We start from the raw sequence: 12,124 nt of genomic DNA, 5'->3' as shown, positions 1-12,124 counted from the left end.
TTCACACACAATCATTCAGACAGAACATGCATATTCACAACTTTGTAGGGTGTGTCAGGTGAGGTTAGGCAGCTTCATGCGTGATCACACTAACAAAATAAATTCAGAAGATTAGTACTGTATTTGGAAATGTTATGCTTTCCAGTGTGCACGTATAATGTTGTGATCCCACTGTTACAGTTATGTATCCATGTTGTAAACAATGTTCCATTACCACCCTGGCACTAGAGCCAGATAGTTGATTGTAACACAGGCTGAATAATTTCAGTGAGAAAGACTTTGGATGGGAAACTAAGCTATTCCACATGTTACTTAAGATCTGTTTTCTTAAGTTTGAAGAATAGTCACAAATGCAAATTGTGATTTTTTCCCCCCATATTTGTTGGAATTGCCTTAAAACATTATTATTAGTTATGTGGCATAGCAAAGTGTGCCAAAATTAATTAGTTTAAATTCTGCATGGAAAAATAGAGAACATTATTATTCGTAACAAACTATTCTTTGAGTGGAAAATGCTCAATGTTACTGATCGATAGATCTGTAACATAGTTATGAATCAGCAAAAAATAACAGTTTGCACTTAAATTGTGCCTTTGTGAATAGAGAATGTCTCAAAACACTTTGAAAATAATGAATGGGAGTCCGAGCTGGGAGGGTAAGGTTGGGGTGGAGGCCAAGGAGTTGGCAGACATGGGACAGGCAAGGGGAAATAGGGGATGATTTGCCCAAGATGCAGAGCCACCAGGAGCAAATCCTCAGACAGAAAAGGAGCATTTTGGCAAGAAAGGCACCAGGACATTAGGAGATCAGTAGAGAATGACGATCTTCAGGGTGAGGTGAGAGAGAGAGTAAGGTGTTCAAAATAGGAGAATCCAGAGAAGAAAGGGGATGGATCGAGAGGGAAATCAGAGATGAGAGCAACACCATTGCAAATGAAGTGAGGGATTAGAGTGGAATATGTACCTGGTGGGGCGATCTCACTGATTGGGAGCGCATTTCGAGGTGTGAGCCATGTTTCAACGAAGCCCAGGATAAAATCATGGATTGGGAAGAGCTTTGTTAATGAGGGCATTTTGGAGGTCATTAGAGTTAGCAATTGGGATGATTGAGGAGAAGTTATTACTTGGGAATGGGATGGGCGGGCGTTACAGAGAAAGAGGGGTTAGGCCAACCAGGTGTCTGTTCTCGCATAGTAGATGGGGATGTCAGAGGATTCCTTGGTTGGAGCAGAGGGAAACCATGCAGTATTCCAAGAGGGAAATGAAGCAGGAATGGTGGCAGGAAAGGAGGAATAAGAGGGAGTAGTGAAGAGTTTGGAGGGCAGCAAGAGTGGACATAGTAACTAAAGAGAAAGGAAGGTTAGTGAAGAGAGGAGAGCACAGATGGATGGCGAAGGATAAGGGACCTTAGATCTAAAGTGGCAGCCACAGCATTTATATTTTGCCAACTGAAGAAGAACGATCAGGACCTTTACAACCAGCACCCAGGAGGAGGGAAGCCATTTTTCAAACTTGTTTACGAATAAAAGTAACTAAAAGGTATGTTTTGCATCAACTGCTGTGACATTCCTTGAATACCAAGTAAATCAATCAGCAGATCACCAGAGTGACGCTTTCTTCAAAAGGGAGTGTTTACATCACATTTCTGGCCTCGCATTCATGATAGGATCTGCTGCTGTCCCTCTGTAAAATAACTTCTTGGATGCTGGTTCAACAAAAACAACAACTTGCATTTATATAGAAGCCCTCACGTAGGATAGCATCCCAGAGCGCTTGACAGTGCGGGAGCATGATGCCGAGCCAGGGGGGAGGGGGAGGAAGGTCTTCAGGCATGACCTGGAGATGGGGAAGGAGGGGACAAGGCAGAGGGATAGAGGAAGAGTGTTCCAGAATTTGGGGGCATAGTGGCTGTAAGTGCGGCCACTGATGGTGGAATGGAAAGCATGTGGGACATGCAGGAAGCCGGAGCTAGTCGAGCATAGGCAACGGGTAGTGGATTGCGGAGGTCATGCAAAAGCCATTGCTTCAACAAACGGACCCAGCACTTGGAGCTTTGTGCTTCACTTTTGTTGTCAGATGATGAAACTCTTGTTGCAGTACTGGCACTGGAAATGTAATCCTGTAAAAATAAAAGCATCAGTATTTTGTGGGTGTTTGGATAGACCCCATCTCCTACTCATGAATTGATACAGTTTAAAAAAACTAAAGAATAAATTGCTGTGAAGTATTAACACCTGAGAAAGCCACCTCTTCCTGGGACAGTTTTAAATATTAAGTTGCAGATATAAATCAGGGAAATGCAGTGGATGTGGTGTAAAAAAAATTCAGGGAGGTTTTTGCAAAGATGCCACCGAAGAGGCTTTTGGTTAAAAATTCAGGACATGAGGAGTCATGGGAAAAGTAGCAGAATAGATTAAAAGATGGCTTGAAAGTAGAAAACGATGAATAAAGGGCAGTTTCCCTCGACTAGCAAGTAAATAGGAAGTGATGTTGCACAGGGATCCATATTAGGACCCCACTGTTCACCAGCACACAATTTGACTGTGATATAAGAGGTTTGATGTCAATTTCACAGATGACACCAAACTGGATGATATGGTAAATAATGAAGAGGTTTGCAAGAAGGTGCATGGTATGAGATGGGAACAGGGAGAGGGGATTAGTAGGAGTGAGTTATAAAAGCAATGCATGAACCAGTTCGGCTGGATGGGCTGTTTTGGTGCTGTACGATCAGTGTAATTCTATGTTTTAATGTATTGTACATTGGTACATCATATGAAAAAAATACTCCTGATCTTTTATCAAAAGTGTATTCAGTTGTGTACTTAGGCTGCCATCTACTGTTTGAGGGAATGGTAGCACAACACTATTAACATACACCATACGATATGCTATTGACTTGTATTGAATGTTTATCGTGGGATGGCAAGCACATTGTGTGTTAAAACACAAAATAACTTTAAAAGTCATACTCGAACATGGTCACATCGATATGGTGGATTCCTGTTACTGCCATTCTCCACTGATTAAATAAGTAAAGGATATTATATAAGTGGTCACTACTGTATAACCTGATTTCAATTTTATAAAATCTAATTTCAACAAGAGAAAAATTTTAAATCAACAGTTTTCTAATACCATTACTGTAAGAAATGTTTAACCCTGTATCCCATTGACTACTGTGGAGTTGTATGAAGATCATGATTAATTACCAACAATAAAATTATGAAGAATATGCAAAAAGTGACAAGAAAATTTACAATAATACTCAACAGCAAATACTAAATAATAATCTACTGGAAGGAATTGTGATTTGCATAAAAGAAAGGCAACAATCAAGGTGTGACAGTAGGAAAAGACAACTATTTTGAAAGTTACTCACATAATTTAAGTTTTTGAATAATCAAAAGTTTATGAATCCCCTCCCCAACTACTCTATAAAGTTTGAATGCAAAATATTATAACTAAATGACTATGATCATAATGGTTGTCTAAATGTGTGTCTAAATGTGTGAAAGACTGCTCTTTTTCTCTCTCTCTCTCTCTCTCTCATCTCTTTCTGTTGTGAAGACCCGTGGAGTTGGGGTTAGTGCTCTCACCTCTCAAGCCGGAGGACCTGGGTTCGATCCACGGGCAAGGCAATACCTTAGGCAAGTTTCCTTACTCCACACGCCTCTGTTTACCTAGCAGTAGGTAGGAACCTGGTTGTTTGTTGATTGGTGGATCTCTTTCTGGGGGTAATAATGGTTTCAAAGAAAAAAAATGGTCACTCAATCCACGAATGTTTGTGGGACACTGCTGAGTGCAATTGTCTGCCGCATTTCGCCTGCAAAATACGCATTCAATCCACTTTACAATATATTCTGTGAAGCACTTCGAGACATCTCCACAATGTGATAAGGCGCTATATCAAATGCAAGGATTATTATTAATATTAGTGGCGACACTGATGTTTTGTGGTGACTGACTGACATTAATATCACAATGAGTGATCATTGTGATATTAATCAATGCATTACAATTCTTAACTGAAATGTAGTGTTAAACTAAGTAAATTCCCCAAATGAATATTTTAAAATACTTTATGATTATAGAGGCTGCAAAGTATTAGAAAGTATCTCTGCATCTATCATGGTGTGATAGACCTCCAAGATGCTATCCTGTGTGAAGGGCGCTATGTTAACTACAAGTTGCTCAAAGCGCTCCGAGACCCTGCCTTGCATGGAGGGCGCAATATAAATACAAGTTGTTGTTATTGTCTATTAGAGGTCTCAGAGTGCAAAACATTGAACACTTGTGAGGATCTTTATGTTGCAATCGACACTCATCATAATTTATTCTCCAATGCCCTCCTCGCTGGTCTCCCCAACTTCACCATTCACAATAAATAACTGATTCAAAACTCTGCCGTCCATATCTTCCCCGTACCAAACTCTACACCCCATCACCTCAGTTTTTGTCAGGCTCCACTGGGTCCATGTTGCAGAACAGATTCGATTTCAAGATCCTCACATTTGCGTACAAATCTCTTTATGCCCAAACATCTCCCTACTTCTCAGACCTGATTACACCTCACTCCTCTACCCACCCCCTTTGCTCAGCCGGCTCTGACCTGCTGCACTTCCCTCATCCCCTCCGCTCCAGCAATGATGATCGTACTTTGAGCCACTATGCCCCGAAACTCTGGAACTCCCTGCCTCAATCTGTCCGCCTTGCCCTCTTTACCTGTCGTCAAACCACACCTAAAGACCTTCCACTTTAACCATCTCTACAGTCACCTCCCCCACCTCAGCATCAACTGCAATTGTTAAGTAGGACACTGCCCCATATGAATGGCACTATATAAATGCATGTTCTTGTGATATATTTTCCTTCTCCACCGTAACAGTCTGCTGGTGCAGACTTGATGGGCCAAATGGCCTCCTTCTGTGCTGTAAATTTCAATAAATGTTATTTCACATTAGCTAATTTTAATTGACACAGGATTCAAGCCATTACGGCTTTAAAATACATTTAATAGGTTAATATTTATTTTGTGTGACACAAACATGCTAATCACAGTGCAAGTTTTATTTTGAGTGCATTGAGTGACCATAACCTGTGTTTTTTTAATTTAAAATAAAATAACATGTGTTGTTTCATCTTCAGATAACTCCAGTGTAAAGAGAGGAAGCAGATGGCATTCATGATATGATACCAGATAGTTACCTGGAGCAGTCTGTTAGTGTCACGAAATTGTTATTCTGCTGATTTATATACAATACTGTGTCCATAGTTTGCTACTTTACAAATAACAATCTTGTTTAAATGTAATCAAGTTGAATTTAAATTCAATGCTGGTGACAAGAGAATAAAATGCTGTTGTAAAGAGCTTTGAGCTTGAGATATAGCTGCTTCTTAATTGTTCCACTGCAGACATGAATTTGTGTAACTAAACGTAGCTCTGATGTGTCTAATGGACTTTTCTTGCCAATAGCACTTTAAATATTTCAGATCTATCGATTGATTGAATGAATGGGATGTGCACTCTCCCTGGAGGGCTGAGTCCTGCTTATCTAGTTCCAGAAGGTATTAGGCCCAGGTTGGCAAGAGCCAAGGCTTGGGGATCTAAGAGTGTGCATTGGGGTATTGTTGGAATCTAACCAGTTGAATCTACACAGCTTGCTCAGTTTTCACATAAGATCTCCTCAACCCCTTTCCCTCAGCTGTCCCCCCAAACCTGTTTTGTAATTTTCCTGTGTAGCTTTAAGCTGGGTAGCAATTGGGGCTCCCCAGTTGGCTTCAGCTTCCACCTGATCTTGATCCAGAGACCCCTACTGTAAAATGCGTGTGTGTCATTGCCACATGATGGTAAGATTGAGCTTGGCCATGATGCTTGCTGTGGTAGCAGTGTTTGCTAACATTATCTGGTGACACGCATGAAAAGTGGTTAATTGGAGAAGGTACCAAAGGGCTTTGGATTCAAACCCCAGCAAGGAATCTGAGCCTTTACAGGAAAGAAAATGTTTTATTTTTGCAACTTGCACTTACAAAGCACCTGTCAAAGCCCTTCTCTGATGCAGTGTGGAAATCGTATATTGTTTTATATTCATAGTAATGTAACATTTCTTATATGGAAACGTTATATAACTATTCAATGCAACATCTAGTCTTGCTTGCTACAAATGCTTGCAGCGGGCGATATTTCCTGTATTCATTTACTTTACTATTTAACATCAAGAAACACAGATACCATTTACTGGATATTTTTAATTCACAGAAAACAAATGGAAAAATAAATCTTTTCCCCCAATTCCCTGTTTGTATTCGTATCATTCAAGGAATGTTATTTTAAACAAATTGGAATGTCCAGTATCCCATGTGGAACTCAAACATTCCTTTAAATCTCAGTGAATTAAAATCTATTCAGCCCTGGTCAGAAAAGGTTACAGTGTGAAGTCTTCCATGCTGAACAGTACTCAATGTGATCAGTAGGTGGCGAGAATATTCTTCAGAAAGCTGATTTGCAAAAACGCCAAGCAGTGAGAGAGGGAAGGTGAAAGTGGTTGAAGAGGAAGGGCTTCGGGTGTGATCTGAAGGCCTGCAAGGAGGAGGCAAGGTGGAGGGATTGAGGCAGAAAGTTCCATAGTTTCCAGGCTTGGTGGTGGAATGCCCATCCGCCGATGGTGCCACGGAGGGCAAGAGGGACGTGCAAGAGGCCGGAGCCAGCTGAGCAAAGAGGACAGGTAGAGGTGTAAGCAGGTCGGAGAAGTGAGGTGGTGTCAGGGCATGAAGTAATTTATATATGAGGATCTTAAAATGTGAGGAATAAAATATTCCATTCTGCAAAAGGGAGCCGGGCAAGTACTGGGGTGATGGTGGTACGGAGTTTGTGTGGGTGAGGATATTGGCAGCGGAGGTTTTAATCAATTGGATTTTATGAATGGTGAGTTTTTAATTAATTGGATTTCGTGAATCGTGACGCAAGGGAGATGGTGAGGAGGGCATTGGAATAATGGAGGTGGGCGGGGATGAATGCATGGAATAAAGGTTTCAGCTGTGTGAAGTGTTTGGTCATGACAAATGTTGCAAAAGATGTTAAACTAGAAATTTTTGTTGGTTGAGCTATTTTGCCAACTAATTCAGAGAAAGTAATGCAGCTTTCCAGGCAATCTTCCTTTCGCTCTTAATCTACCGAATTGTACCCTCCCTTATTCTATTTTTTTGTTAAGCTGGTTGTCTGCCACATGCAGAACTCCAACATCATGCTTAAAAGTATCCAAACCAAACTGAGAATTTGATGCATCCCACCTATACATGGACAATCCAGAGATGTTTATTGGAATGGATCTCTCTCCCTGGAGGGACGCATCCTGCTTACCTAATTCTGGAGAGTATTGGGCGCAGGTTGACGAGAGCCAAGGCTTGGGGACCCCAGAGTGTGCATTGGAGTCTAACCAGCTAAAACTGCATAGTTTGCCATTGCGAGCATTGTCTGGTAAGCATTCCTGCTGCTTGTCCAGCTAGGACCACCTTATCCATTAGGGCTTTGGCTTGCAGGGTTAAGGGAAGCTGAGTGGGAAGAAACCCTGCCACCCCAGTGACTGGTCTTTCCTTCCAAGTCCTGCCGATGAGCCAGGCTGTTTGTGCTGTCATCAGCAGTGCTCTGGAGTATTGCAGACCCATGTGGCTCAGGACTTCCAAGATCACCACAGAGGGCTGGCTTGATTCCGACATCCCATTGCCAAACATGTCATCTTGGAGCCAGTTCAGCTCCAAGAAGATCCCACTTACCCCCTCCCACTCATTCCAGGAGATCGTCATTAGTTGGTTATTTTGATACCTGACAAGCTCAGTTTTGAGTCCTAACTAGGTGGATGGCAGCTACCGGGTAATAGGAAATTACCTCTCCCTGCAAGCCTCCTGAAGGGTAACAGAGCTCAACATGAAATGCAAGAGAGCATTGCCACCATCTTCCTGCCCACAGCTCAGATACACATTCCTTCTAATTTAGTGCTGGTTTCCACCAGTTGGAGGTGTGGAACTTGACCAGCACAATTTGACCCTTAATCTAACTCTCAAGCGTCTTTAGCTCATATGCAAGGTAAGGTTACATTCAGCAGTAAACCTGAAGTGTTGTTCAGTGTTTATGATTGAGCACATTCCAATGAACTGTACCTTTGTGACACCTTGACCCCCACAATATTAAACAAGGGAACACCAATCTATATTTTGTACAGTTTGGAACCAAAAAACAATTGTTTTGCATTTTCCACTATGTCTCTCTATAATTCACCCATGAAGGTCACTGTATATAGTATTTGCCAATTGTATTAATCCTTTTTTTGCATTTGCATTGCTGTACATCTGTTTTTTTTATAATGCAAAAGCTGTTGTAATGAATTCTTCTGTACATTATCTCCCTTTTCTATTGACAAGATCTTGCACGCAAAATTGTTGAACTGAACCAACAAGTGCCACGCTAATTCCTAATTCTCTTTCTCCTTCATTAATTTTTCTTAATCAAATGAAAATATTGAGTCTGGTTCCTTTCTCTTCTTACGTCTACTTCTTTGTGCAACTATCTATATTCTTAGCTGTGTGTTTATAATCTACTACAATACTATTTGATGCTGCAGTTAAACAATCAGTTCCTTTCTCTCTGCCTGACCCCCCTCTGACTCTCTCTTTGCCTGAATTGCTGCACTGACATCCATCTGGTTCTGATACAGAAACAATCTACATGCAGGAAGATCCTGCTACTATATTGATAAGATCTATTGTTCGAAACAACTTTACTTTCACACCAGACAAAGCAGCCACGACACAAATACAGCAGAAAGACAAATCAACAGCAACTTGCACTTATATAGCACCCTCCATGCAGGATACCATCTCAGAGCGCTTAATGGTAGCAGAGCCTGACTCCGAGCTGGGGGTGGGAGAGGTGACCATAAGCACGCTCAAAAAGGAAGGTTTTCAGGCGGGACTTGGAAAAAAGGAAAGGGGGTCAAGGCAGATGGATTGAGGGAATGTTGCAGAGTTTCGGGGCGAAGTGGCTGAAAACGCGACCTCCAACAGTGGGAGCGGAGGGTGTCTGGGACGAGCAGGAAGTTGGTGCCAGTCGAGCGGAGGTGCAGGGTGGTGGATTGGGGAGTGAGGAGGTCAGAGAGGTAGGGAGGTGCTAGGGAGTGAATGGATTTGACTTCAGTCTTGAAGATTTCAATTGATCCAGCTTCCATAGTCTTTTGGGGGAGAGAGAGTTCCAGATTTCCACTACACTTTGTGTGAAAACGTGCTTCCTGGCTTCAATCCTAAATGTCCAAGTTCTAATTCTAAGATTATGCCTACTTGCTCTGGATTCTCCCAACAGAGGAAATAGTTTCTCTGTATATATCCTATCAAATCCCTTTATCATTTTAAACACCTCATTTAGATAATCCCTCAATTTCCTAAATTCAAGGGAATACTAGCCCAAGTTTATGTAACCTGTCCTCTTTATTTAACCCTTTAAGCCCTGATATTATTCTGGTGAATCTGCACTGAGGAACCCACATCGTCTCGGATGATACTCCAATGCAGTGCTGGGCAAGTGCTGCATTGTTGGAGATCCCGTCCTTCAGATGAGATGTTAAACCTGGGTCGCTAGGTCTGCCGCTTCAGGCAGATCCCATGGCTGCTACCCAAAAAGAGGAGGGAGTTTCGCCCAGTGTTCTCACCAACAATTCCCCAAATAAAATTGGTCCTTGATTTTTTTCGCTGTGTGTGGGCACATTGCAGCGTGCAAATTGGCTGCCGCATTCACCTATAAATTACACATTCACTACACTTCCCAGTAAAAATCCTGCAAAGTGCTTTCAGACATCCTCCTGATGTGAAAGGCGCTATATCAAATGCAAGGATGATTATTATTGTGAGAGTAAGCGAGCATCTCTGTCAGCACTCCCGAGTGCCCATTCTTCATGTACCAGTTTGGATACTGGAATGTCAGCACTGACATTTAGCAACTGTACCGCATGGAATTGAGACCAGTAACTCAACAGAGAACAGGGAATGGAATCCCCATTTTACTTATTTTAAAAACAAGAATGGCATCTTAAGATTTTTTTTAAAAGGCTGGCAAATCTTCAGTTAAGCCAAACGTTTGAAAGTTTTTGAAAGACGTGCTGTGAAACAAGGCTGCCATTTTGAAGTATTTAATCACATTTTTTAATCAAATCTAAGTTGAAATATTCAAGAAAATCAACAGTATACAACAGCTGTTTCCTTCGGCACACTTCCAAGTCAGATAGATATAAATTGTGGCTTTTAGGATAAATGTTCCTGAAGTCTGCCAGGGATAACATTAGTGAAGTGACATCATGTGGAGCCCAAATGAAAAACACTCATATTTGATAACTAAAGTGTCCGCTTGGCTCAGTTGGTAGCATGCATTAAGCCAAGGTTTTGTTTACCTACATTGGTGGATGTTAAAATACCCAAGAGAAGGGAGTGTCCGAGCCAACAGACTTCCAGGAAAAACTGGTCATTCACTTCATGGCTGTTTGTGGGACATTGCTATATGCAAATTGGCTGCTGTGTTTGTCACCAAATACACAGCCAGTACAATTTACAGAAAACATCTTTGTGAAATGCTTTGAGATGTTACAGGTGTTATATCAAATGAAATGATTATTTTGATTAATTAATCATACACTGCCCTAAAAGATTAACAAATTGTTTACCGAACCGTCTAAAGAAAAGTGACATTTTCATGATGTGATCACATCAAACATTATGAAACATTATATTCCAATCCCATGCTACAAAAATAGTGTTTTATGCAGTTTTTGTGTTTAGGGTGTGTGCCGTGTGGGGTAGTGCACTGGGTTCTCTGTTGCATATAGTCATATAGTTCCTGTGCCCAGCAGGGTTGAACAAGTGGGCAGCTTCCCAGGCATCTATTTCCCAAACCATTGCTCTTGGCTAGTTGCCTGGTTGTGTGTGACAGATCACTGATGACATTCGTCATTAATATTCACTTTCTTTCATTTGTAAGATATCATGTCCCTTTTCTCACAGACATGGTTGAAATCTGTAATTAACAAGCTGGAGGAATCAAACCTACATCACAGTGTCGCATGCATGTTGGTCCCTATCTACTGCCATTATTACCATATTAATAAAGCAACCACAGACAATACCATTAAGTTGAAAATCAAATTATGCCAGAGTTCCACATCAAATCTTTCAAAGCATGAATGAATGCAAATCATAACAAGCAGTGCCATTCAAGTCAGGTAGGAAATGTATAGTACAAAGTACCTGCTCAATCACAGTTCTTTAATTACTCAATATTTTGCATTTATACTGGTCTGCACACCTTCTACATAAGAGCATAAGAAGCACTGGGGTGAGGAAAGGTTATTTAGCCCACCACAACTCATGCCACTGTTACATTAACTTTCCCGTCATTGGATCTAACCCTGCTTTGAATAACCCCTATCAAAGAGACTTGTCAAACATGACCTTCTCCTCGAAATCTATGCTGGCTGTTTCTTGTTAAATTATTGCTGTAAGGTACTCCGCCAACCTACTCCATAACATGGATTTCATTACTTTGCATGTTTGCATGAATTAATGGACCTTGTGAACAATTGAGCTGGATGCAATACACAACAGCAATACCTTTCATTTATATACTGCCCTTCATACAGGATAGTATCTCAGAGGACAGGACACAATCACCAGAGTTGTCCGAAATGAAATTCCCAACATTGATTTTGAGTCACCAAAAATACTATCAAAGCAATCTATCACCATACTGCGTCAACTTCCTCTACTCATCACACGCAAACACACCTCTATATTTCTGAGGCACTCTCGTAGGCATATAATTGGACTGCTTTTAAAATATAGTCTTTATATTGGCCTGCTTGAAACTCAGCTGTGTTCAGCAATGTTTTATAAAGATTCTTACAGCACACAATTCCAGGCATGCTGTACATAATAATAATAATTCTTGCATTTGATATAGCGCATTACCACAGCGCTGAAATACCTCTAAGCGCTTCACAAATATATTGCAAAGTGGAGTGTGTATTTTGTGGGTGAAACAGTGTTCCACAAACAGTCAGGGATTGAGTGACTGATTTTTTTTTGAGAGA

Source organism: Callorhinchus milii, unplaced genomic scaffold, assembly GCF_018977255.1.
Source record: "Callorhinchus milii isolate IMCB2004 unplaced genomic scaffold, IMCB_Cmil_1.0 Scaffold44, whole genome shotgun sequence".
Classification (NCBI taxonomy): domain Eukaryota; kingdom Metazoa; phylum Chordata; class Chondrichthyes; order Chimaeriformes; family Callorhinchidae; genus Callorhinchus; species Callorhinchus milii.
The sequence above is the reverse complement of the archived record's forward strand: the minus strand, read 5'-3'. Positions refer to the sequence as shown.